Below are 6,323 nucleotides of genomic sequence, written 5' to 3' on the forward strand. Positions count from 1 at the left end.
AGTCAGGTTCTCTTGCCGAGCCCCGAGCTCATGGATCACAGCTGGTCTAGCCAGCCAGCCTGCTCTCGGGATCCCTGTCTCTGCCTCCCTAGGTCTGGGATCACAGGCGGCTGGGGTCTTCCTGTTTGTACAGCAAGGGCTTTATCCACTGAGTCATCTCCCCAACCCTGCCTTTCGATTCTGTGTGTTCCCCTCCTGTTGTTGTAAAAGGTTTGTCACAGACTCTCTTGAGTCTTATGTACCTCGTATCTGTCGTCCTCACACATAAAGGGGACAATATATCAGGCCAGGGATTTAAATGAGATCATCTTAGCCCCACCGTATCAGCTTGAAGAACATTCCTCAGAGCAGGGACCTGGGTGAAGAGGGAGGTGAGTGTTGTTCTAAGCCAAGGTGAGAGTGGTGGGGCCTGGGTAGAAGGTGGTGGCAGGGCAGTTACAGAAGAAGATAGAGGCACCAACAGGTCCTGCTGTCTGCCTTTGGGGGGCAGGATTCATGGGTTCCTGTGTGAACTGCAAGTGAGGCTTTTCTGAATAGTTCATTTCTGCTGGATTTATCAGGCTTCCACCTCCTTACTGGTGGAAACGGAAGGCACAGTACCATCAAAAGTCACTCGAACAAAAATTAAATGTCGTCTGCTCTGGAGTCAAGTTGGGGACAAATGTAGTGACATTCCCTAGCCTAGCCCCTGGTCCTGCTCCTCCTAAACAGAGCAGCCAAGTGAGGGTCCCTGCTGCTGTCTGAGCATTAAGGGTACCAGGCCCCCACCCCCGTCAGTTTACCATCAAGTTCTAGGCACGCTGGACTCCAGGCTCTATCACTGCCTAAGCCCTGTGACCTGATTCACCTATGCCTCAGTTTCCCCATCTGAAAAAGGGGAGAACATGGAATAAAGGAAGTGCATTAATACTTAAAAGAAGAGCTCAGCTAGCTGTTCAGGGAGGCAGGTATGGTGATATCTGCTTAAATCCTAGTACTAGGGAGGCTGAGGCCTTGTGTTTGAGGCCAGCCTGGACTACATAGTGAGTTAGCCTGGGCTACATTGTGAGAGACACTGTCTCTAAAACCTCCAATTCAAAAACAGACAACGTCAACATCAGGGCATGAGGAAACGCTGGCAAAAGTAGTGTGGCTGCTGAAAGGAGCCTGTCCCTCCCCAAGTGCAAGCTGCTAAGTCTCTGTACTTCCGGAGGAAAGTAAATGAATAGAAGCCCAAAGCCCAGCCTTCAGGCTTAGCAAGCCTCTGCTCTTTATCTTGGGATAGAAAGTAGTCACCCAAAGTGCACCTCACACAGGCTCCATGCCACTCCACCCAGCTGTTACCTCAGGGCCGAAACACCCTCAGCCATGACATCTGCCTCACTGCCAGTGAGGGGCTGTCGCCTCTCCTCTGTTCCTCAGCACAGACCTGCCTTACCCTGTGAGGGGGCTTTAGAGCTGCCTGGCCTTCCCTAATTCTCCTCTAACCTCCTACCTCCTCCATGCCCAGAGTACTTCCCCAGAAGCCCCTCCAGTCTTGCTGCTGCTAAGCAAATGTCAGAGTCCTCCTCCAATAGAGTGAGAATACTGGGGACATGTCAAAGCAGCAGAAAGAGCGTGACGTATGAGGGTTCCCCCAGGAGCTGGTGACCTCTCCACACATGACCCTCATGTCCCCTTCTGGGAGCGCTTCTGGCTTCCGAACCATCAGTGCCTCACAGTCCTGACAGCTATTGAATTCCAAGCCTACCAGTGACTACTGGGGCCACCAGATGGACAAGAGCAGTGAGGTCTAATGGGAGAGCCTGGTCGTCTGAGACACGGGATACCTCTCCCCTCCTACCACGCATGGTGCTGTCACATAACTCCATCTCTCCATCATCCAACCTCTTCCATCCCCAACCCCGTGTTCCCCTCAAGATTGGGAAAATCTTTGGAGAGCATCTTATTCTGAACGAAGCTTAAGATTGCCAGGACACTGGAGGCTTGAGCGCTGCTTTGTAATTTGCGCTGCCCTACACGTGCTCCGAGAGAATCTGGTGCCTCTATTTCCCCTGCTCCACGATACGAAACAAAACACAGAGCATCCAAAGGCTCAGACAGGACCCAAGAACTTCAACCCGTTAGGTTATCCCTTAGAAATCGTCACTGAAATTCAGATTTAGAGGTAAGAAAAGAGAAAGCAATTCCATGTTGCCTCCAGTGAAGGCTGGGGAGAGCAAGAAGCCTTTCGTACTAAAAGGATGTTCTCTACAGTTCCTGAAGTTGTGGAAGCGAGATTTCCAGGCCCCGCAGCCATTTTCCCAAAGAGCACTTGGCTAAACCCCAGAGGCAACTGTCATCCCATTCAAGGGCCTTACCTGGGCGCCCCAAGTGCCTGGCTGGGCTAAGAGGTACCAGTCCGAAGGGTGTGTGGCAGCCTTACACTAAACCTCCAGACCGGCTCACAGGGCCTATTTTTAGGGTCAGATCTGCTGACACTGACCTTGCATGCTGTCCAGTCTGAGAGGAGACCTGTGGCATTTGTTTGCAAAATGATTCCCCAGTGTGACCTGAAACCCTTGACTTAAGCAGTCCTGTACCTGGAGGCCACGTGTTTGTCTCTGGCTCAGCCACAGATACAGGACATGTGGCCGCCAGGGTGGCGACAGATGGGGAAGTCCCCAGCTTACACTGTCTTCTTATACTGGATAACGCCAGGTGTCTGAATGCCCTCTCTGGGCTCTGTGTCAGAATGGTGACTGGGCTGGGGGAGGTTTGCCTGCTGACACGGGGCCCATAGGAGGTTCACAGCGCAAAGAACTCTACCTCGGCTCTGTCGGAGAGTTTGGAATCTCCTGGGGATGGATGGAATGGATATCATATCACAAAGAACGATCGATGAAACCCTGAGAAAGGGTCTCTGTGGGCAAACACTGTGTGGTAGCATTTTCTGCAAAACTCCCAAGGTCCCAGTTGTTCTGAAGTTCAGTGAGGACGGTGCTCACAATCCTACCCTCTTATGTAATTATGAGCACAGAGATAGAGAGGAGAGAGAGATAGAGAGAGAGAGAGAGAGAGAGAGAGAGAGAGTCAGATAATATGTAAATGGATTGACGATAGACCAATGAGAGAAATATTTCTTACCATCTAAGATGATAATGTAGTAAAGTCAAATAAAGGCAAGAGAAGAATTCGAGGGTGTTGTGATTTGAGTGTGAAATGTTCTTCACAGGCTGGTAGAACTGTCTGGAGAGATTGTGGAACCTTTAAGAGGAGGGGCCTAGGCTGGAGTGAGTGGATCACTGGGCAGGGAGGGGTAGGGTGTGGTGCGTTCTAAAGGGGGTGCCATATCTATCTCAGAGGGAACGCTGGTCCCCATCTACCACGGAGCTGCCAGCAAGCCGTCCTGTCCCCACCTTGATAGACTGTGTCTCCCTAACCCTTTAAGTTGTCAGGGAAAGAAAAACATGGGACACAGAGGGACTGTTGAGGAAGAACCTAAGCGATGAGCTTCTCCACTTTCTCTCAGCCCTTCATACATGATACTGTGTTCTGTGCTAGACCATCCCAGCACTCGAGAGGCAGAGGCAGGAGGATCTCTGTGAGTTTGAGGCCAGTCTATTTAGTGAGAGCAAGAACAGCCAGAAACAAAATACCAAAACCCAAACAAAACAGAACACCCTGTGCTTATGCTCTGAGTAGGATAACAGGGCAGGGAAGGGTAGAAACTCCCACCATTTTCCATCAAGACCCCCCAAGAATCTGTGAGGAGACTGTGTTAGAGAAGAGCAGTAGCATTTACAGGAGTCTGTCTTCTGAAGCAAAAAACAAGGCTAGCCTGTGAGGCACACACCATCCTCTGCATAACTGACTCAGAACTAGAGCCATGGAGGGACACCCCCGTACCCCCTCATGCTGGTGAAACAAACACCATGTTGTCTGGACAGGATCAGCCTGACTTAGAAGCATCCAGATAATTCCAGCTCCTAGAAGATTCCCCCAGGACACGGAGATGTGTACCGCAGCTTCCCTCTGCAAGCATTCTGTTGTGTTCACGTAGCTTCTCGAGAATTTGCAATGCTGTGACCTTGTAATACTGTGGTCATTTTTGACATGGGTACCAGCACTTCTTCCCCAACAATGTGATTTTCATTAGCAAACTCTTTTCCCCCCTGGAATCTCCCCCCATCCCCCTTTTTTTAAACCAGTTTTCTTTCTCCCAATGCAGAGATGGGTCCACACTCTCCTCTCCCGCTTTCTCTCAATTTGGCTCACATCAAAGTGTGAGCAGGTAGAATATTCTGCCCCCTCCACCTCCCATTCCAGTGATATCCACTTCCTAATCCCTGAGAGCTGGGAGTAGTGCATTGTAACATGGCAAAAAATGAATTAAGGGCCCAGGAGTTAAGACCATTCATATCTGACCTTAAAGTAGGGCGGTCTGCTTCATCACCCGAGTGGGCCCACTGTCACCACAAGCTTCTTAGAGTGGGGGAGGAAGGGTGGAAGGGGAGGAAGAAAGCATGAGAGGATGTGAAAGGGGAGGGCCTACTGCTGGCTTTAAAGACTAGAATGTCCATGCTGGGAGGCAGCCTCTGGAAGCTAAGGTAGACAGGAAGTAGATTCTCCCCTAGGACAGCTGAGAAGGAGGCAACCTCCTGCTGACATCTTGGTTTTTCCACTCAGGGTGTGCACAGCCAACCCTAGCTGCTCTAACAAGACTCATAACCTAGGAGGCTTAAACAACAGAAATTGCTTTCTCACACAGCTGAGCCGGGAAAGCCCAAGACCCAGGGTTGGCGTTGGGTTTTGCTCCCTGTCAGTGCGTGAACCTCTGGAATCTGGTGCTGTGGTTGCTAAGGGTCAGGCTGTGTGCCGGCCAAGCATGACCTGTACCTCTAGGTTTGTGACATATACCTTCCAGGCCAGGGAAACTTTTGGTCTTCTCCTATCTCCGTGTCCTTAGAACAAAGGTGGAGGGGGAGTGGGGGGACAGAGTCTGAATTCTGGGGAGTGGGGTAGGTTGTCTTGCCACTGACTTTGGAAGCAGACACAGCTCTGGAGTATGGGAGGATGTGGAATACATGGAGGTGCCTCGGTGGAAGACGATGGAATCTGTCTGTCAAGTCTGGGTACCAAGATGGTCTACAGAACATGACAACACTGGGTGGCTGTTTAACTGGCTCTGCCTGACGGTTCTGGGGAGCTCTAGAATGTGCCTGGAATCCCAGCAAATAGGTAGTATATGTATGTGTGTATATGCGTGCATATATACACACGTGTTTATTTTTAGAGATAAAACTTCATGATGTATCCCAGCCTAACCTTGAACTTCTGCCCCTCTTGTCTCAGCTTCTCAAATACTGCTATTGAACGCAGTGTCCGGCCTTATAATATTCTCTCTCTCTCTCTCTCTCTCTCTCTCTCTCTCTCTCTCTCTCTCTCTCTGTGTGTGTGTGTGTGTGTGTGTGTGTGTGTGTGTATGTGTGTGCTGTGTGTGCGCCACGTGTATGGGTGCCTGCAGAGGTCAGAAGAGGGTGTCAGATGCACCAGGGATGGAGTTATAGGTAATGGTCAGCCAAACTCCAGTCCTCTGGAAAACAGTACCTGCACTAACCCCTGAGCTACCAGTTCTTCTTTTGAGACAGCGTTTTGCCGTATGTTCCAGAGTAGCCTTGAACTCTCAGTCATTCTGCCTTGCCTCACTAGTGCTGGGATTGTAGGTATACACCAGGAGAGCCAGTCTCAGTTTTTAAGTGTGTGTGTGTGTGTGTGTGTGTGTGTGTGTGTGTGTATGCGTGTGTGTGTGGTGTATGCACAAACACGCATGTGCATATTTATGTGTATTAGTGCACATATGTGTGTGTGCATATGAAGGCCAGAGGATAGTCCCCAGGGCCATCCTCAGGAGCACCATGTTTCCTTTGAAACCACATCTGTTATTGGCCTGGAGCTGAGAAATTTGAATAGACCACCAGTCTAGAGAGCCCCAGAGAGCCTCCTGTCTCTACCTCCTCAGTGCCGGGCTATAAATGCGTTGCACAATGCCTGGCATTTGTATGTGGATTCTGTGGATGAAACTCAGGTCCTCATTATTTTGAAGCAAGAACTTTATTGACTGAGCTATCCCCCTGGCCCATCTTCCTATTGTTTAACACACACATACGTAGGTCTGTGTATAATACAACCCAATCATAACCTTTCTTTGCATTGGCTACCAGGCTTGTAAACTATTTATTTGGCTGTTTGGTTGGTTGGTTGGTTGGTTGGTTGTTTTTTGAGTCAAGATCTCTCTACATAGTCCCAACTGTCCTGGATCTCACTATGCAGATGAGGCTGTCTTCAACTCACAGAGATCCACC

At 50.0% G+C, this 6,323-nt stretch overlaps 1 protein-coding gene across 1 annotated transcript in view; it reads right to left on the bottom strand.

Annotated features, from left to right (window-relative positions):
* The window catches only part of Dupd1 (dual specificity phosphatase and pro isomerase domain containing 1), a 40,068-nt gene extending 37,654 nt beyond the window's left edge, over positions 1-2,414 (bottom strand). Inside the window, exon 1 of the mRNA XM_032917788.1 lies at positions 2,340-2,414. The gene's annotated coding sequence lies outside the window, so the exon portion shown is untranslated. The remainder of the gene's footprint in view (positions 1-2,339) is intronic.
* Positions 2,415-6,323: the final 3,909 nt, after the last annotated feature.

The sequence above is a fragment of the Rattus rattus genome, chromosome 12 (assembly GCF_011064425.1).
Source record: "Rattus rattus isolate New Zealand chromosome 12, Rrattus_CSIRO_v1, whole genome shotgun sequence".
In the NCBI taxonomy this organism is placed as follows: domain Eukaryota; kingdom Metazoa; phylum Chordata; class Mammalia; order Rodentia; family Muridae; genus Rattus; species Rattus rattus.